Genomic DNA, 21144 nt, shown 5'->3' on the forward strand with positions numbered 1-21144 from the left:
ACTATTCAAGATTCAAAACCAAGGCTATCTAACTCCAAAGCACTGCCTTTTTCTGAACTGCTGCTTTATGCTAGGGATCAAGAGGATGCAACGTTGCCATAAGCATCACAGTCTAATGGCCAAGGAGAAGCATGTGCCCTCAACTCTGTCTAATCCCAGGCATTGGATAACTGCTACTACAAAGGCACAAACAAAAAGATTTATAATCAAACCCTTGCATATACTCAGAGTTTTACCCTCATAATACATAAATAATTAACCTCTATTTTTCACATATAGTATAAACAGAGATGAAAATAGATTCATCGCAACTTCAAGAGCACACATTAGGTTGGATGCACATTACGATACTTTAGTTTCACTCAGTGAATCAAATTCTAGCTAATGATCACTGAACTAGGGTCTTGCCCAGCTCCGGGAGTGTCTGTGAGTGTGACATAGTCCAAGTTTCACATTTGCTTGAATTACTGGCCTTGGCATTATGGATTTAAACATGGCGTAGACGGACAAGGTCATGGTGGTGGATTGGAGTATCTGTGTTAATTTAGAAGTTGTGTGAGGTTGAATCTGAACCATGTCATCCTGGAACCCATCAGAAAAATGATGTGTACATACTAATGAATAAATAGGATGATTCGTGTGGAAAAGGCACTAATGGTGGATGGGAATGCAGCCAAGTGAACACATGAGGACCAAAAGTTTGGAAAACTCCAGGAGTGGTTATTTGGGGCAAAGAGTGGGAAAACATATGGCTACTCAGACTAGACCACCCAGGCTGGGTTGGATGATGTGCTAATCGCCGTGGTGTGGACCTTGTAAAAGGTCTTGGGTGGGGGAGGCTCAAGACAGAGGGGGCAGAGAAACGCTTCACTGGGGTCATAACTGATGCTGACTTGTTCCCAGTCGAGATAACTTTCTGAGAAACTTCTAGGAGGTAATCTGGGCTTTTAGTTTATCCTTGAGAGATCTGAGGGGTTAGCTGGAAAGAGGGACCAAAGGAAGTAAAACTGCATTCTTATGAGGTGGCAGAAAACCCAAAATAAAACTGGCTTTAAAGACTGGAATACAGAGTTCCTGTTGTGGCTCAGCAGTAATGAACCTGACTAGTGTGTATGAGGACTCAGGTTTGATCCCGGGACTTACTCAGTGGGTTAAGGATCCGGCATTGCCGTGAACTGTGGTGTAGGTTGCAGATGTGGCTAGGATTCCATGTTGCTGCGGCTATGGTGTAGGCTGGCAGCTGTGGCTCCCACCCCTAGCCTGAGAACTTCCATATGCCACTGTAAAAAGACGAAAAAGACTCTATTACTATTTCATATGAAAGAAATCCAGATGTGTCAATCTGGGACCTGATATCTCAGTCTACAATGTCAGGGACCCAGTCTCCTTCTAAGCATGTAACTTACATCCTATGACCCAAGGTGGCTGCTCAAGCTCCTAACATCTCATCCTTATTCCATAAGCAGAGAAGAGAAAAAGGGTAAGAAGAGCATGCTTCCTTTAAGTACAGTTCCTAGGTGCTACCCACAGCACTACCTGTAGTTACACACCTATCTGCAAGGAAGGCTGAGAACTATAGTTTTACTCAGAGTAGCTACATGTCCAGCCAAAAATTAGAAGTTCTTTTCTTAAAGAAAAAGGGGAGAAATCATTTTGCAGGATTATGTCCATCTTCAACACCCTAAAGCAGACGGGAGGAATGGCTTGAAGTTCTGTGAGTCGTTAGGGCTGAGGTCTCGGGGTTGGCACTCCAGGTCTGCACCTTGCGCATTACCATGAGCTGCTGTACACTTGGGGGCTGAAGAGAATGTGAAGAGGGTAGAGAGGGCTTGCTTCCCAAGGCATGGCACATACCAAGCAGCTGGACCCTGGGTAGACCCACCATGTGGATCAGCGACATCACCCAACACATGCTCCTCAGAACAGCAGTTCTGCAAACCATAGATGGCGTGACTCAAAAGATGGGGTTCTGAAATAAGTTTGTGCAAAGCGGAGCCGCAGACATTAAGCAGGCTTCTTTATGGGAAGAAGTCTCCAGACCTTTAGTGTGGACTATGAGTACCATGGAATTCCAAGAGGAGAACAAGGCACGTGGCACTTCCCCTGCCCACAGCACATCTCCAGGTCCTGGGACCTCACCTCGTGGACTTCTCAGAGGTAGGCAGAACAAGGGACTCTGCAGCTGAACCTCTTGATGCCATTTCTGACAGCTGAGGGACACCAGATTGGTGTACAGGTGCCGCAAAGAACAGAAGATGCTAAGGCTCACATTGAAAAGGGAGGAAGGAAATTATTTATCTGGATGAGGCAGCAAAAGCATGAGGGTTAAAGTGGAAACTCCCAGATAAACTGGTATGGAAAGAACTCTGACTGATCCGTCTTCCAGGACGGCAGAGAGCGAGGACTTAATTGTTCCCACGTCAACAAAGATCAGTAACGTGTTCACATCGGCGGGCGCGGGCTCACCCTCTCTGTAACCCACAGGCCAAGCGCACGGGAACAGTCTCCTAGGAATGCCAGAGGACCATCAGCCACATCCTTCCACAAGCTGTAGCCATTCTGGACAAAGGACTCATCATCAGCACTACTTGCAAGCTGAAATATAGTCCTCCAGATAGACACAGGGTTATCTCTCCCTTAGATTTAAAATTTGCTTTTAGGTAAAGCTTTTCCTTTCCCCCAAAAGGCATGGGGAGAATGAGCGTCACAGCTGTGACGGACAGTGGTGCTGATGTTTGTAGGGATGGAGCGGGGTGACTGGCAGTGACCGTCCCCTTTTCTCTGCATGGGCTTCTCCAGCTTTCCGCAGTAGAGAAGCAGGGCTTTTTCTGCGCAAACCCGGCCTTTGATGGGGGGAAGGACAGAGAAGGAGGAAGACGGAAGCGGGGCATGAAAATGTTTTTCCCTTGCGGCACACACCCCTCCTCCTTCACCCTCCATTCTTACGCCAGACTCCACTTTTGCTGAAACCTGCTCCTTTGACTCAAGGCCCCTCGTCCCCTTCCATCTTGGAGGGTTCCCACTATGTACCTCGTCTTGACCAGAGAGACCAGAGCTTGCCGACTGGCTTTTATAAATGTTGGGAGTGCACAGCCATGGCTTGTGAGACTGGACCCCTCAGGGGCGCCTCGGTCATGGTCCAGGCTGGGCACAGGGGCATGTACCAGGCTGTGACTGAGGAGCAGGTGAAGACTGGCCGGGGGTGCCAGTTCCTGTGTGTATAAACTTTCCCAGTTATTTAAAGCTTCTTAAAGCTGCCTTGATGATTATTTTAACCTGATTGCACAGCATGAGTATGTTCAAGGGGGCACTAGAGGTGCAGGCAGTCATTCATTCTCCCTTCCCTCTGCCCATCACACTGATCTGGCCACTTTGTGCAGCTTTGTGGGACAGAAAATTCCTCAGTCTTGTTTGTTTTCGTGTCCGTTGGAATTTAAAGTAGAGAGCAATTTTAAGTTCTGAGAGAGTCTCTACTTTCCATATTTGAAGATTTGTCCTACAGCTTGTATTTCCAGAATGACTTGATATGACCTACCAGCTCTGCCCTGGTGACACTGGTCTATGCACAAGCATGTCTCACTTGGGAGGATCCTTGGCCCCAAAGCTGTGGGAAAGTAGCAGAGGGAAAGAGAAGAGACTCCGTGAACACGGAACCTAAGCCTCGGTGGCTCTCTGCTGGATGCACAAGCCCCGCTTACGGATAAAGAGGAGGGAACCAGAGGAATTGTGAGTGGCTTTCAACGTCTGTGCCAAAGGGCAGATGCACCTACACACTCGAAGGGTGAGAAGAAAACGAAAAACAACTCAGGCACATCAAGAGGATGAAGAAGACCAGGAACCTCCGCCAGCGCGGCGTATACGCATCCTGGACCCTAAACCTGAGAAGCTGCCATTGAGAGCTGGTAAGTGCGTCACTTCATCTCTCGGAGTCGCGTCGTCCACACGTGGCTAAACACGTCAACACTTCAGACCACATCCTTCCCGATTTTAGAATTTTTCCAAACAGAGTGGGTAGTAAAACCTGAAATCTTGGATGCAAGAAGAAAACTTTTGTGGACTGACCAAGCAAAATGTTCACTGCCTGAGGCTGCCGAGCAGGGACACAATATAGGCATTTATAGGCCAGGCCTTCTGGAATCCTCGTTGAGAAGTGCTGAATGGAGGCTCCTGAGCAGGCTGCCTACCTTCCGTCCCTACCCCGAGTTGCTCCCTCTTTCAAACGTTACACATCCACGGTGACAGAAAGAGAGCTTCCTTCTTTCCCCAGGTGGGAAAACTAGTCTCAAGTTTTGTGATCTGTATGAAGCGGCGGCGGCGGCGGCGGGGAGGGGTGTATTTTTTAATTTTTATTTTTTACTCTCATTAAATATTTTGGAATAGATCAACATTCACTTCCCACCTGCCTACCTGCCTCTACCCCTTTCCTCGCCTTCTTCTCAGTGGCACTGAATTTTTAGGTCTGGAAGTCTTTCAAAACCCATGAAGAACTAACTTCCACAAGCCACCTGGTTTTCCATCATAAATGTCACATTGTAAACAAAGTACGTGGCACTCTCCCACACAACACACTTAAGAGATGTAAATACAGGGTCTTTCAGTTAAATCATCAGCGTGAATAAATACACCATCGAATGTTTTACACATGTGCATCTTTAAATTATAAACATGCACATCTGTTTAAGTTGTGTATATGCAAAGTTCACACACAAGTAAAGGTTGGTGACATTTTTTCTACCCAAACTGGACAGAAAAAATTAGGCATAATCCAAAGAACAATATAGATTTCCAACATATATTTTTATATAAAATGAAATTATTCATCTGACTTTCCATTTGCATTTGCCTCTTTCAGGAGCAATACTCTGAAAGGATGGTTTTATTATTTACACTGTGCCTGCTAGAACCTGCTAAGGCTAATTGACTGTGAGGGATTAAGATAAAGCCAGACCTGTGACAGAAGTTCAGACCTCACCCTTGTCTGGGGTAGCTCTGTGAAGCAGCAGGGATGCAGCAGTAAAATGAGGTAAGGGGTGATTCAGTGACACCAGAGGCTGCCTGTGCCTATAAAGGTACATCTGAACAGGCTCCTGAGACCTGCCAGTCACACTGTCATGTGCAAGGTGGCTGGGGGTACTGGCAGAGGCCAACTTTCTGTCAGGCAGCTCAGTACGTAAGCTCAGAACCCGGGGGTAGAAGGAAGATATTTTAGTTCTCACATCTATTCCTTTAAAGTTGACACATTTTGTGGGTGCCAGTTTCTATCATACTGCAAAATAATTAGCACTGAACAGTACCCCCCACCCCCGCTTTGTTTTTTTTGGTCTTTTTTCTAGGGCCGCACCCGCAGCACATGGAGGTTCCCAGGCTAGGGTCTAATCGGAGCTATAGCCACCACCTACGCCAGAACCACAGCAACGCCAGATCTGAGCCTTGTCTGTGACCTACACCACAGCTCACGGCAACGCCGGATCCTTAACCCACTGAGCAAGGCCAGGGATCAAACCCGAAACCTCATGGTTCCTAGTCGGATTCATTAACCACTGAGCCATGACAGGAACTCCTACACTTAAAATGAAGTGAGTCAGGATTTGGTTCCTGTTCTAAACAAACAACAATTACAACCACAAACACACGGGTAATGGGAGCCCCAAATGCAAAACGACCTCACGTGCAAGAGGGAAGCGATGTTATGGATCTTGATTTTTTTGTTCCAAGTCTCCAAAGCCTCAGGGTTGACATTCACGGACCCGAGGCCCAGGCATGCTGGATCTCTCTCTCACTCTTCAGTCGAGGGAGAAAGTCGGGCCAGTGTACGTTATCTCAGACTTACGGGATGTCCCGTGGTGGGGGCCGTGTACTGACATCTTGGTCTGTAAGATCCAGAGCAGCTGCAATTTGCTCAAGGTGCTGGTTAATGACAGAGCCAGATCTAGAATCTAGGTCTAGTCCAGTAATTTTTTTTAGGGCGCACGCAGCCCCGACATATGGAAGTTCCCAGCCTAGGGGTCGAATTGGAGCTGCAGCCACAGCAACAAGGAATCTGAGCACATCTGCCACCTTCACCATGGCTCACAGCAACACCAGATCCTGAACCCACTGAGTGAGGCCAGGGATTGTACCTGTGTCCTTGTGGATAGTAGTCAGGTTCATTACCACTGAACCACAACGGGAACTCCTTTTTTCTAAATTAATAGTTTTTTGGAAGTAGTTTTTATTTCTTTATTTGTTTTTGCCTTTTAGGGCCACACCTGTGGTGTATGGAGGTTCCCAGGCTAGGGGTTGAATCGGAGCTGCAGCTGCCAGCCTACACCACAGCCATAGCAACGCCAGCTCCGAGCCACCTCTGTGACCTACACCACCGCTCACGGCAATGCCGGATCCTTAACCCAATGAGCAAGGCCAGGGATCGAACCCACATCTTCCTGGATACTAGTTGGATTCATTTCCGCTGCACCACAACAGGAACTCCCGGAGTAGTTTTAGATTTAGGGAAAAAAATTGAGTGAAAAGTGCAGAGTCCCATATGCATTCTCTTCTATCCACCCCAATTTGCCCCATTTTTTTTTTTTTACCATCTTGCATTAGTGTGGTACATTTGTTGCAATTAATGAGTCAAAATTGATATATTATTATTAACTAATGTCCACAGTTTATATTACAGTTCACCCTTTATGTGGTACATTCTACGGGTTTTGACAAGTGTAAACTAATGTGTAGCAACCATTACAGTATCACACAGAATAGTTTCACTGCCCTAAATTTCTTTTGGGCTCTACCTACTCAGTCCTCCTTCCCTGTCTCCAAACCCCTGGAAAACATGGACCTCTTTCTGTCTCCATAGTTTTACCTTTTCCAGGATCTCATATAGTTGGAGTCATCCAGTATGTCACCTTTTTAGATTGGTTTCTTTCACTTAGCAATATGCATTCAAGGCTCCTTCATGTCTTTTGGTGCCTTAATAGTTCATTTCTTTTTATTGCTGAATAATATTCCATTGACTGAATGTTCCACAGTTTGTTTATCCATTTCCTTACTGAAGGACATCTTGGTTGCTTGCAAGTTTTGGCAGTTATGAAGAAAGCTGTCCTGAGAGTAACCTTTTTACTAAAGCACATTTCTTCCATGGCTCAACACCAAATGTCAAGACTTTGCAAGATCTAAAACCAATTGCATCTGGCAATGTCTGAGCCCAATCAGACCTTTCCAGGAGTACTTGCCCCTTGCAAACTCTACTTCTGAGAGGCCCCTCTATTCTATCTCTGAACCACCCTGACTATAACATACCCATTCCAGCATGTTTTTTTATTCCCACCTCTTTATTCTACTCAGGATGTTCTTCTCCCTCCAGTCTGATAACCTGAATCTTGGTCACCCTTCCAGTCCCCTTTGCATCCTGCCTCTCAGTGAACGATCCCCTTGAAATGGAGAAAAGGGCAGTCAGGCAGATGCGGTTTAGATCCTGGCTCTTCTATTGTTATAGCTCTGTGCCCTTAGTCAAGTTACTTCCTGCACTTCAGTTATCCGGTCTATAAAATGGGTTGAACACTATTAACATTTCAGCCTCCGTATAAAGTGCTGGGAATACTGCCTGACACCTCAGTAAATGATGAGGGCCTCCTCCTGCGCCTTCTCATCATTGTCCTCATGACTCCTGTGTCTGTGGAATCCTGTGACAGCTAACCATTTGTGACCATGGGTATGGGCAACACCCCTAAACACCCATTTTTGCTGGGGCTGCAGCAGGGTACTCTTGCTGGGCACCCAAATATTCCTGAAAAGGGAAGAGGATGTCAGCCTCAGCGGGGATGTCTGGGAGTTTATGGCTAGTGTGCTCTTATGCTTTTCTCTCCATCGCTCATGCTAAGGATCCCATTGGACGATAATCCAGCCCCTCCAGCCCCTCCTGTTGGTTTTCTATCCCCAATTCAGGCTAAATCTGGGGAAGGAGACTGAGATGAGAGCCTAGCTTTGAACCCATGATGATGCAAGTTTCATTAAGATTAAGAAAGTTACAACGAGTAGGAAGATTAGAACAACAAATAACATACTTGAGTGGATTCCTACCAATCTATGGTTATCTGAGGGTACTATGCGTAGAAATAGTGCAGTGTTATTTATGTATATATTCCAGTGACTTGTGGGACACTGTACCTCCAGGAAATCATTGAGCCTGCTGTGCAGGCCACATAACTGGTCATAAGCTTTATATTCTAGATCAGCAAACCTTTTCTGTAAAGGACCAGACAGTAAATATTTTAGGCTTCGGAGGCCACAGAGTCTGTTACAACTACTCTGCTACCATATTGCAAAAGCAGCTATGGAAAACTTGTAAACAAAAGGGCATAGCTGGGGTGCCCTGAAATAAAATTTCCTCTAGTTTTCATGTCACAAAATACTATTATTTTTTTAAAATAAACCATTTAAAAATGTAGAAACCAGTTGCAGCTAGTTAGCTATACACAAACAGAGGGCAGCCCTATCAGACTGTATTTTGCTGACTCCTGCTTTGTAACATCACAAAAAACTGACTTAATCAGACTTGATATGAATCAAGCTCAGTTGCTTGGTAAGGTGAGGTGGAGATGATGAAAGAGGAATTTGGAAGCCATCTGTCTCACTGCTTTCAATATGACCCTAAAGCTCAAATTAAGTTAATCACGCCAGTACAGTATTTTTCAACCTCAGCACTACTGAGATTTGGACCAGACAATTTTTTTTTTGTCTTTTTTGCCATTTCTTGGGCCACTCCCACAGCATGTGGAGGTTCCCAGGCTAGGGGTCCAATCGGAGCTGTAGCCGCCAGCCTACGCCAGAGCCACAGCAATGTGGCATCCGAGCCGTGCCTGCAACCTACACCACAGGTCATGGCAACGCCGGATCCTTGACCCACTGAGCGAGGCCAGGGATTGAACCTGCAACCCTATGTTCCTAGTTGGATTCATTAACCACTGTGCCAAGACGGGAACTCCCCCAGACAATGTTTTGTGTGGCGGTGTGCCCTGCGCCTTGTAGGATGTTTAGCGGCATCACTGACTTCCATGCACTGGATGCCAGAGGCACTTCTCTTCTACCCGAGTTGCGACAACCAAAAGCATCTTCAGACATGGCCAGTGCCTGCTGGGGGCCAAGTCAACTCCAGTTGAGAACCACTGAATTAGTGAAACAGCCAGAATAACAGGAAATTCAGTGAACTCTTGGCAACCAATTAAAGAGACAGAGGAGAAGAGTGCCTGCGTGCGTTCGTGCGTGCGTGTGCGTGTGTGTGTGTGTGTGTGTGTGTGTGTGTGTGTTGATAGGGCAGTCTTCCCGAGATTTCCATGGAAGAAGGCGAATAATAATTTGTCTTCTCAAGGACAAAAGTGTAATCACAAATAATGCTTCCCCCTGGGAGTTCCTGTCATGGCTCAGTGATTAATGAATCCGATTAGGAACCATGAGGTTGCGGGTTCGATCCCTGGCCTCACTCAATGGGTTACGGATCTGGTGTTGCCGTGAGCTGTGGTGTAGGTCGCAGACATGGCTCTGGTTCTGTGTTGCTGTGGCTGTGGCGTAGGCCAGGGGCTACAGCTCTGATTAGACCCTTAGCCTGGGAACCTCCACACACTGCGGGTGCGGCCCTAAAAAGACAAAAAGACAAAGCAAAACAAAACAAATAATGCTTCCTCTGAAGGGGCACAACCTCTGGACTGATGACCCTGTGGTCCCACCCTTAGCAGTGCTCTTCTCAATATCAGGTAATCAAGTCAGGCTCCAGAGCAAGCAAAAACAACTCTAGGCTTTTGATAAGGCCTTTTTTGCATGATCACCCTTTAAACGGCAATTACAAAGGGCTTCTGCTTTTAGTGGGGAAAAATATTTCCTCCTTTCAGTGGAAAAGGAACACCAGCAAGAATGGCAGGAGGGAAAAAAAAAAAAAGATAAAAGAAAGTAGAAAAAAAAGAAAGGACTTTCCTAGGAGGGGGCCAGGAGTGTTTCAATTCGAAGGAAAGTTTGCATGAACGGATTTAACCTGGGCTTCCGCTTAGGAAATGTTGACCGAGCTGCTAAGGTGTGGAGAGTGAGTGACTGCTGCTCAGGGTCTGGCTCCTGGCGTATTATCGAGAGGCAGCTGTGACAGAGGTATATGAAGAACTTGTCATTTAAACAAACAAGCAAACCGACAAAAAAAAAAAAAAAGCTCAGGCCAACTGAGACACCTGATACGGCTTTCTGCCTGTGGAACACCATCCTGCACTGGTTCTTTGTCAGTTCCGGGGAAACTGACATTGGAGCATTTGTTTTGCCACTGAAACACATAGATGATGTTCTGATGGCACTGCCTTTTGCTTTTCTGTCGGGGTAGCTACGGCTGGGGACAAAAGTCAAGATCTACCAACTTGTCAAGGGCCTCCTCAACTCTCCACCTGCCATCCGAAATTCAAAAGAAAGCCCAAATAATTCAAAAGCCCTTTGACACTGTAGAGGAAGTTAATTGAAGTTACCCGAGTGGATTACTGCTCTTCCTTCACTCATTCGCCACAAATCAGTTTGTTTTTATTTGCCTCAAAACTCCCATTAAGTAAAATTTGTCTTGTAGTACACAGATCATTTCCCGTGACCAAAACACAGATCTGTCTCCTTCTCCTAGTAAAGAATCTGAGCTATGTTTCTTTCCAACAAATCCCTATTCCCCAACCCATATTATATATTTCACCATGTTTTGTCTGCTTGTCTTCTGATTCCAGCTGTGTCATTTTTGTTATGCTTTTGTGTCTCAGGACCAACACTGTAGGGTAGCAGCAAGGCAAAGATGCCTCCGATATACTATTAACCCAAACTCGGTTCTTATGAGCCAGCATCCTAACCAATGACATACACCCCTCCCTGTTGACAGAGGCATTTTTCCTCCTAATGCATATTTCAGTCTTGATTGACCATCAACCATATGGCACAACTGTCCTGTGGGTAAGTTTATTATTAACAGCTCACAGCTGGAGTTACAATAACTACACATGGCTGTGACATTGCACTAATTGACCAAGACACGTCTGAGAACAAGATGCAGAAAGTGGCCCTTGCAAATTACTTCAAGCAGAAGTGGAGAGCGTAGTGGGAAACACCAGTTTCAGATTAGAGGTTTCTATGCTATAACCAAGTTGGTCTGGGGAGAGAAGCTGGCCAGAGGAGAGGGGAAAGAGGAGGTACGTGACTCATGCAAAGGCTTTCTTCTGCGTCTCCGTCAGGTCTTTATTCAAATGAATTATTTTAAAGAGATTCCTGTTAATGAGAAAAAAGCAACAGCACTTACCATGGCTTTCATCCTGAATTTTTAAGTGCTTAGACAATTGAGTCACTAAATCCATTGGGCACCTTCTGTCCGTAATTCCCTGTCTAATCCTGCTGTCACAGGCAAGGCTGGGCAAGGTTTGAGAACAGCGTGTGCTGTCTTAGCTCTATCACTTAGCATCAGGATGGAGGAAGCTGAGTTTGGAGGGAACCTGGGTGTTGTCTACACCAGCGGATGGGGTGATGAGGGGCAGGGACACTGGCCAGGGGTTGTTCAGGAGTTAACAGGCTACCACCGGATGCTCTGGGAAAGGCTCCTGGAAATTCTGGAATGTGAATAGGCTGTCTGTGCATCTTTCAGTAAATTTCTTTCTCAGATGTTTCCAGCCAGTGCGACTCAATTGAGAAATGACTGGGGGAGAAAGGGAGAAAGCCAGTGAGCTCAGTGTCTTATAAATCAGTGGTGCTGAGCTGAACTGGAGCTGTCAAACTGTGGAAAAACCTGCTGCCGTGCAAGCTTGTGAGTCTTCAAAAACAAAACCTAACCCCTGCCTTGCTCTCTAGATGGGAGAGGGCTTAATTCAAGTTCACAGAGGAGTGAGGAGTGCAAGAAGAAATATGGTTTGCTAAGAAAATAAAGAATCAACTCAAGGTAGTACATATGCAACATGTCCCAATTGCAATCTTGGCTCAGGAACAGAATTACAAGTGGGGTCATGAAAAATAGCTAAGACCTGTCATTAGTAAATCCTGGCAAGAGGTCCAATAATACTCTCTGCTCCAAAGGCAAACTAGCCAAATAATCCTATAGTCTACCATCAGCATCATCCACATTTTACAGATGAGGAAACCGAGGCACAGAAAAGGTTAAGCACCTTGCCTGAGGTCATGAAGAAGAGCTAGGATTTGAACCTGCAAAGTCTGGCACCCGAAACCACGCTCCCAGCCACAGTGGTACTGGTCTCTCTTTACAGACATCACAGATGCCGGGTTGTAATCCCCGCTCCAGGCAGTAGGCAGTTCTCATCCTGACAATTCACATTCCAAGAAAGTCCTGCTCTCCATTCTGTCCCTCAGATGTATCCGGATGCTGGGCTTGTGCCCGTGTAGCTTAATCGCTCCATACCCACACACATCGGAGATTATGGTAATGCTTTGCTTTTTTCTCCAAGCATTTACACCAGTTGCTGAAAAGCAGCTTTAACTTGGAAGCACAGGCTTTAGAAGGCTCTAGTAGGGTTTCCAACGGCAACTGTAAGTCTGCCAGACTGCACTGTCCCCGACGTGTGGAGGCGTGAGGGTCAACCCCTTGTGCGCCAGGCCTGACGTTCAGTTACTGTTGCTGGGGAAACCGTCATTGAATTTCCTGAACTATACACAGTGCGAGAGAACGTTGAATAACCATATTTATTTGCCTTCTAGGCTCTACGGCATCTGTTGTTCAGCTCACAAAGCTTCCATTGACTGAAAGAGGGGTTTGTTGATCCAGAAAGCTGTGATGGGCACATGAGGCAGTGGGAGCTCGAGGACGCCTGGGTAGGGCTGAGATTTCCCATCCAGTTCAGCGGTCACCAGCCAAATGGCCTGGCACAGGAAAAGCGACCCTGGCGTGAAATTGACCCTTCTCGTCCCTGATACACTCACTTGTCCACTTCGGGGAAGAGCGAGGCGGTGTAGGAAAGAGGTCATATGGAAAAGGAGAGGTAGCAGGAGGGAGGCAGAAGGGCTGGGAAGGGAGAGACAAGTGGTAGAAGAAGGTCGCAAGGCCAAGGGCACAGGAAGGTTGGGGGCAGGGTGTGGCTCGGGAGATGGCTACACAGGTGAAGGAGACACATTCCAGCCTTCAAGGTGTTAACTGCCCAGTTGGGGCCCTGGATGCTTAAACATATTATAAAAAGTTTACAAGCAAAGAACTGGAGGAATTAGAGGAAGGCTCTCTCAGCTCTGATGAGCAGGTTGGGAAAAGACCTGTGTACTTGGTGGTATTTAGGATGGATCTTTAAAGATGAGTAAGATTTCAATGGGTGATCAGCTTCTTGAACTCAGGGAACAGCACAAGTGACAATACAGGTAAGGAGGGTACAAAACCTCCAATGGACGCTGGGGATTCCCTGCCACCCCCAGCCACCAGCTTCCCCCATTCTCATTGCTATCATCAAATTAGCAAATTAATGAGTGATTTCCCTGGAGCAGAGGAACATGGAGTAAAGGAGGGAAATGCGTTAAGAGAGTGAGTTTGTTTTGAACTTGAGGACACAGAGGTCCAGAGCCCTCCCTTCAGACAGGGTGATGAGTCTGAGGGCTACAGGGTTTTGCAGCGTGAACTCAAGTCTGGGAGTGTCTTCAATTAGAAATTAGTTTCTATGTGATCCCGTTGTGGCACAGCAGAAATGAATCCGACTAGGAACCATGAGGTTGAGGGTTCGATCCCTGGCCTCGCTCAGTGGGTTAAGGATCTGGCGTTGCCGTGAGCTGTGGTGTAGGTTGCAGATGCGGCTCGGATCTGGTGTTGCTCTGATTCTACCCCTAGCCTGGGAACTTCCACATGCCACTTAGTGTAGCCCTAAAAAGCAAAAAAGCCAAAAAAAAAAAAAAAAAAGGTATTAGTTTCTGGTTGCGGCACTGAAGCTCTGACCATCTGGTACAGAGTGATTTTCTTCCCTGACCCCGGCTCCAATTTGGTGTTTCAGTAACCAAGGCGCCGAGAGTCACCGCTCCAGGACCCCAGGGCACCTCCTTCTGATTTCCCTTTGTATTCACCATCAGACTTGCCAAACAGCCTGTTCTGTTCACTTTGCTGGAGAAAGCAATTTAGAAATATTTTCTTTCAAAACAGGTGAAAAGAAATGACTTTTTTTCTATTGGAAAGCTTTTCGAAAGGAACATTTCGAGCATTTACAGAAAGCAGAGAGCGTGGTATGAACCCTCAAGCGCCCATCATTCATCCAGCTGTAACATCTTGTCGTCGCATCTCTTCCCAAGCATCACTTCCCCAGCTTCTCCCCAGCCCATCACCCCACCCCCTGGATTATTTTCAAGAAAATCCCAGACATCACATCATTTCATCTAGAAATACTTCAGTACTATCTCAGTAAGAAAGGGACTTTTAAAAATATGCCATTACAATGCCAGTATCACACCTAAAAATAACAATTCCTTAACAGAATCACATTTGGGGGTCAGTGTTAAAACTTCCCCAGCTGACTCATAAATGTTTGCTTACTAATAAGCAGGACAAAGCCTCTCCACTGATTTTGGCTATTGTGTCTCTTAAGACTCTCTTGTAATCTATAGCTTCCCCCTCGCCTTTTCTCCTGGCAGTTTGTTGAAGAAACAGGGTTATTTTTGCTGTAGAGCTTGTCACATTCTGGATTTTCAACTCCTAATAAAATAATAAATCTAGGCAATCATAATCAGTGGCTATGAACTCACTGGGTGAAAGGCCAACAGGAAACTTTACAATAAATGAAAAGGCTGATGGGACCCGATGCCACTGGTCTGTCCTAACATCTCAGAATAACCTGATGTTTATATCACCTCCTATGATGAATTCCTACCAAAAAATTGTACTGGGTCTCATTGAGCTCCCAGCTCTAACTGACAGTGCATAGAAAATACAAGGGACAAAAGGACATGAAAAACCAAATTATAGGCTTTTTTGTTATATTTTGATGTAGCAAACATTTATTTTAAATTTATTTGATTACTCTGCTATTGTCAGGTATTATACCGTGATGTTTTCCCTAACGGTTACTGAGGTATAGGGTATATTTATTTATGCCTTTAAATGGACTCCGATTTCTCTCACGGCTGGGTTTGTCTGATCTGGGTAGGCTTTCATCTACTACTAATAATCAAACGAGACTTCCCAGTAGCCTCTGTGATCTTCCTCCACCCTAGTCCTATCTCACAAGGATTTTTCATTTTGCTGTGGATTGAGGAAACAAATGCTAACTTTTTCAGAAATGAAAGTGAGAGAATTCTGAGTGAGAGAATCTGTGTATTAGTAAATATACAGATATCAGTGAGAGGATTTTTGCAATAATCATTGATTTTTTTCAATTTTTTTCTCCCTAATTCTTGATTACATTTTGGATAGCTGCAGCATCTGGATAAGTGAGATATAACCCTGTGTTCTTACACTTATCACATTACTTAGAAAGTCTGGTGACCGCACCCATCAATAAGCCATAGTGCGTACAGGAAAAATGGCACAGCTTCAAGTTGGAAAAAGCCAGGACTGCACACAAACATGATAGCTGGACAGGAATGTCACCTGGATTAGGTCATTAGGATAAGCTCATGTGACAGCCGTACTGTTGACATTCTCTTCTCAAAACACCCTCTTCCCTTGGATTCCAAGGCCTAACACTCTCCGCATTTGCTTCTGCTTCTGAGACTTCTCCTCAGTCTTTTTCCTGGCCCATCTTCCTCCTCCCAGCTGCTATAGATTGGAAAACCTCAAGGCTTGATCCACCTCCCTCTTCTCCTTCACACTCTACACCCTCCTCTGTGATCTCGTCCAGCCTTATGGTTTTAATTATTATCAATACGTTGATGACTCTTAAATTTATATCTCCAGGACAGACGCTCCTCAGAGCTCCCAATCATAAATCCAGTTTCCTCGTCAGCATCTCAACTTGGCCATCTCACGGTACTGCAGACTACATGTCCAAAAACTGAACTCATGGCTTCTCCCTCAACCTCATTCCTCCTCCAGCATCCCCTCAATAAATAGCACTGCCGTGGAGAGATGAGTGAGCCAGACACTTGGCAGTTCTCCCTGACACCTCCTTCTCCCTCACTGCCATGTTCTTTGGATCAGGAAGGGTTGCTGATTCTCATTTCCAACCCTCTCCATGTCTCTTCACCTTCCCAGCTGCCACTGTGGTCCAAGTTCTCACAATCCGACACCTGGATGCGCCCCAGAGCCATCTAGTCTCCCCAAGACTACTTTGTGTTCAATCCATTCTGCATTCAATCCATTCTGCAGCCAGTATTCTTTAAACACACACACAACTCTGTATCTGTATAACTGTATCATCTTCCCAGTGCCTTTAGGGTAGACACCAAACCATGGCTTATAAGAATTATAATGTTACTGTCCTGTACCTCCTTCACCAGCCTCATTTCACAATCCTCTTCCCTTTGTTCTCTGGGATTTAGTAATACTGGTTCATAGGAGATAGGACCTCAGGACCTTTGCACATGCAATTGCCTCTGGTAGGACTGCCCTCTTCTCTTCTCCTAACTAGCTAGTTCTGATGTGTCTTTTTGAATCCAACTCTTTTAAAATGTCTCCATAGGCTGCTGGTATATCTTCTTAATGCCATGTTCATAGTCCCTCTTCTTTATGATCAAAACAACTCTTCAGATGAGGAAATTGAGGCCTGGAAATGTTATACAACTTGCTTGGGAATCATACATCCAGGTAGTGGCTGTGCTGAAACACACACTGGACTAACCTCACTTTAATAATTACAGCTAGATCTATTGTCAAGTATTAAAGCTCTGTGTCAAGTTTTGGTCTCTAAATGATGTGCAGAAACTGGAAAGAGTTGAGAGAAAAGGAACACACTAGTTAAAGGGAAGGCAAGTAAGACCTTTGAAGGAAGGTTAAAGGAGATGGGATTGTTTAATCTAGGATGTTTTAGGAACATGGAAAGAAAAGGAGATTTAAAGTTTTCAAGTTTGGGAAGGTTATTACAGTGGAGAGGGCAGTAAAAATATTTTTTTTGAATGACCAGGGTACAAAAAACTATTTCTCATCCTTAGGGGTGAGAATTTTTAACTGGAGAGGGTTTGGTTTGACAAAAGAAAAGGTGATTAAAAATTTGAGTAAAATATAGACAGTCCTGCAAGTCTTTAGGTAGAAGTGGTTAAAGGCAGGATCAGCAACTATCTAAGTTACCTGGTGGTTTCAGTGTTGACAGGAAGGAAGCTGGGCCAACGGACTTCTTGAGGTTGTTTGGAATGAATGAAGGAAAGAATGAAAGTGAAAAGGAGCCTTGTCATTGGTCACAGGCTGGATGGTGCTTCCACCCCTGCCTGGTGCGGAAGGGAAATACCGAGGTCTCCTCAGCCGACCATGCGCAGTTGGCCTTATCTGGTTCCCAGGTGTTTCCACTTATCTCTGATAAACTGTCAGCCAAGAGTCAGCTTTGGGGTAGGAGGTGGGGGAATGAGTGGAGGGAGGGTAATACCCCAGATGTTTTCCGAGAAGATGGGAGAAAGTTATTCCTCAGTATTAATGTATTTCGTCATCCTCTCTGCTTGCAGATGTTAAATTTGGGAACACTTCCAGGTTCCCTTTTCTCTCTTAAAATAAAATCGGTTGTGTATTTAAAACACCAGGGCCCAATTATCCCCAGGGGTGTATCTCTTTTGCATATGGATGAAGCTTGGGGAGTTTAAAAGGATTCTAAGTTTTACTGGCTGTATTTCTTCCCATATAACCAGGGCTTTCTTCTTGGGAAATCAGAAAAACGATAATAAGCAGAGGTGGCACTTACTGAATGCCTACTATGTGCCATATAAAGCCAAAGCTCCATGACAACACCACCAGGGCTAGACGAAATTCCATTCTACAGATGGGGAGTCATCTTGAAACTGTTATTTCCCCAAGTTCACAAAACTACCATGTAGCAGAACCTGTTCAAACCCAGGACTGTGTATGACTTCAAATAATAAATGCAACCTTTTAAGAGCTTTTTTATGGGCCATTCATTAAAGCTTATGGAGTAGGTCCATTTTGCAGGTGAGGAAACCAAGGCATAGAGACATCCAGTAGCCTGCCCCAGCTCACACAGCTAGTGAGTGGCAGAGGAGAGAGCCGGGCAAACAGCTAGGCTACGACCCTGTGCTGGTTTTTACCGTCTTTCTACAATCTATAGAGAGCTAGAGTTGGCTAGATGCATTTTTTTTTTTTTCTCAATGTAGCAGATCTGAGCTTTCAAGGTAGAAATTTCTTTGGCCTGTGTCATCTTATCTCTCTGTTAATCTGTTGTTTGAGCAGCTGCAGGCTCCCCACCCTATGAGAGCCTTTGCATGCTAAGCCATTGGCTATAGGTGGCAAGGTTGTGGCTTCCGTTCAAGTCTCTCCCCCAGAGCTGGATGTTCCAGAAAGGACACTTTGTTCCACGGGGCTGTCTCTCTGGCGGCTCTGGCGCAAGCTTTGATCAGGGAGCGGATGGACCTCACTGTGGAGCTGAAGCTGTCTCCCTACTGTTTACGTGAGTGTCCTTCCAGGACTCTGTCTGCTTTTGGGGTGGGAGTGCCCTGCCAAAAACTCCAGCTCTCCATGCTGCTATGCAGCCAACACGCCTCCTGCCTTTTCGATGATTTCCCTGTCCTGGATAGAGAGCGGTGTCTCATAACAGTTTGGAGACTACAAAAGTTTCCCTGGCAGGATGAATGATGGACTCGACAGCCTGTTCTTGCCTTTTGGAGTTGCCCTCCAATTTTTCCAGTCTTGATTCTGTAAATCATTTCAGCTTGTGCAAATACTGGGCTTTGAGCACAGATGATCTCAAAGGTGAGGGTTGTTTGAAACTCCATTTAAGTATCTATCCTGCTTTCAACAGATTAACGTAGCTTGAATTTGTGAATAAAAATTTTCTTCTGTGCGTGCCAATGCGCAGGTAGTTCTGGGGTCTTTGAGATGAAGTAGAATATGCTTCCACTCCAGGAAGCTTTGGAAAAAGGGATTTGTCTGTGTATTGACAACTCATTTATCATCAAAGCATTTAAGGCCCTACTCTATGCAAGTGCTCATGGGCAGGAAGCGGGTAGATGGGGTATGAAGTGGGGAAAACTGTGAAGTGTTTTGAAAGAGATGTGTAAGACTGAAAAGGTCATTTATAATACCCTCTTGCCTTCTGTCTTTTCAAGAAGATGGAAATCTACTGCGGTTTCAAGATAGATTAAAGTTAAATAACTCACAGAGTTGGAAGAGTATTTTGGGTAACTATTTGATGTATTTTTTGTTGTAGTTATGTTGATTTGCCCTTACTCCAAGAAAGAAAGATCTGGTTGAGGGCAGACTGTGATAGAGAAGGTCCAACAACCGCAAGTTGGTAAATGTTCCATCAGAGAAAGTGTCTTTGACGTCTCTGCTCTTCTTCAACTTGTTGACAAAACAGTTGCCCACATGCAGTGACCATACGCTTTTGAAATGAACATTCGTGAATGTTGAATGTCAGGGATTATCTTGTTGGTTTTTGGAGTGAAGACAGAAGTGCCTACCTTTTAAGAGTACTTGGAGTAGAAGACCTAACTTGCTTTTCAGAGTTTACACGCGATTCAGTGTGACCCAATGAGTTTAACAAAAATGTAACGAAACATCTGTTTAAACTTAAAAATTTTTTTTAAGATGGGAAACTCTTTCCATCAAGGTAATGGCGTTTTATAAGTTGTTTAGTAAAGTGATAATGATGAAAACCTATCACAAGGTGATAGAAACTGATAGCTTGGGAGGAGAAAAGAGGATTATAAAATTCTCACAGGGGTCTCTCCTTTTCACAGATCAGCAAACAGCGGCTTAGAGTGTGAGTAAATATTTCCAAAGTACAACAGTCGGTGGTGAGCTTGTGAAGGAATCGTGGCTTTCAAACTCTGAGACTAATGCTTCTTCAGTTCACCAGGCTACGTCACCTGCTACCTGAGAGCAGTCATTGTGGAAGCCTTCCCATCTGCCTCTTGGTAAGGACTCTGAGGACCAAGACAAAGCTGTCCCCTGACCAAGGACATTATGTCACATCTAGAAGGGAAGTCAACTGGGTCTTGAATTAGGCTACCAGACTGGAACTCCAGCTCCGCTGCTCACCAGCCGTGTGACTCAGCACACATTTATGAGACTTTTTGTGTCTGTTTCCTAATCCTTAAAAAAGGGGATAACACTCAAGCCCAACTCACAGGGTTTTGTGAATATTAAAGGAAGTAGAAAATGTTTGCTCAGTGCCAAAAAAAAAAAAAAAAGTCAATGTGTGTATACGTTTTCTCATTCTATTTGGAGCTAATATTATATTTAGTTACTAATTTCTTTAGCGTAAAACCACCCAGAATGAAACACGGAAGTTCTTATGAAAGGCAAGAGTGAACACCTGTGAGCATGAGTATTCATACACCAAAGAAGAGTTTTCATACCATACTTGTAACATACCAAAGAAGACTGGATAATCCAAGAGAACATCAAGAAATGGCTCATCATATTTGTTTTTCAAACAAATGGAGATTCAGAATTAAGAAATGAGACAAGAACAAAGATGAAAGATTATACTCAATTGCTGTGAGGTCCAGTTCTCTATTAGTAACTAGCTATCTCAGAGTTAACCAAGGAGAAGGAACCAGACTAAGGCAACCCGTCTTTGCTACAGTTGATTCCATTACTCCCATTGCCCCTAGCATTTTTTTTTAAAGGGGATTTTTTTAACAAGACTCAATTCTATTAAAAATTGGGTGTCATTTGGCCTTAAAAATAAGCTATGAAATGCCCTCCCCCAAGCCAGAAAAAAAATTAGCCATCTCATAAGAGCATTCTTTTAAAAAGTTAAATAAGTTTCTTACTGATTAATTTTTTATGAACATTTAAAATTTTCCATTATGTAAAGGTCTAAAGTCTTTTGCCAAGAGCAATGAGAATTATGGGAAAAAAAAAAAAAAAAAAACCTCAACAACACACACCTTGGTATAAATTCCATTCATTTCTATGCAATCAAAACACATACGAGCTGTCCTTGTACCAACAGAAAGCATACTGATGCAGCGAAACCATCCTGGGTAGGTCAAAACAGGACCTTTGCCGAACAACTCAGACAATTCAAAACTTCTGGACACTGAAGCTTGTTTTTCTCTCTGATGTTCCTTCGAGGGGTTCAGCCT

The 21144-nt window shown here is 44.8% G+C and overlaps 1 long non-coding RNA gene across 2 annotated transcripts in view; it reads left to right on the plus strand.

The window, feature by feature from the left end:
* Positions 1-19927, plus strand: part of LOC102164754 (uncharacterized) — a 163378-nt gene extending 143451 nt beyond the window's left edge. For both annotated transcript variants that reach the window (XR_002340475.2, XR_014834122.1), the window contains exon 3: positions 19789-19927. This is a non-coding gene — a long non-coding RNA (uncharacterized LOC102164754). The remainder of the gene's footprint in view (positions 1-19788) is intronic.
* Positions 19928-21144: the final 1217 nt, after the last annotated feature.

The sequence above is a fragment of the Sus scrofa genome, chromosome 18, assembly GCF_054392235.1.
Source record: "Sus scrofa isolate SSC_HxYL_T2T_F1_AM1 chromosome 18, Sscrofa_HxYL_maternal_Yorkshire_Landrace_v2.0, whole genome shotgun sequence".
NCBI classification, from domain to species: Eukaryota; Metazoa; Chordata; class Mammalia; order Artiodactyla; family Suidae; genus Sus; species Sus scrofa.